The following is a 206-nucleotide window of genomic DNA, read 5'->3' as shown; positions in this document are numbered from 1 at the left end:
TGATAGTATGCTTCTAGAAATATATTTCCTAGAAGCAAGATGCTAATATGAAGGTAACTTTCTCAGCCCTCAGTCAAAGTGCTTTATAAAGTGAAGCTTGATTCTATTATTATCTCCATTTTATGGATGGGGAAGCTGAGGGATGCAGAGGTACAATGCTGTTTTTCTGGTTTCCAGACAGTTAATGGCAGAGCTCTGAGCAGCTC

The sequence above is a fragment of the Pygoscelis adeliae genome, unplaced genomic scaffold (genome assembly GCF_000699105.1).
Source record: "Pygoscelis adeliae isolate BGI_AS28 unplaced genomic scaffold, ASM69910v1 Scaffold317, whole genome shotgun sequence".
Classification (NCBI taxonomy): domain Eukaryota; kingdom Metazoa; phylum Chordata; class Aves; order Sphenisciformes; family Spheniscidae; genus Pygoscelis; species Pygoscelis adeliae.
This window is presented reverse-complemented; position numbering follows the sequence as displayed.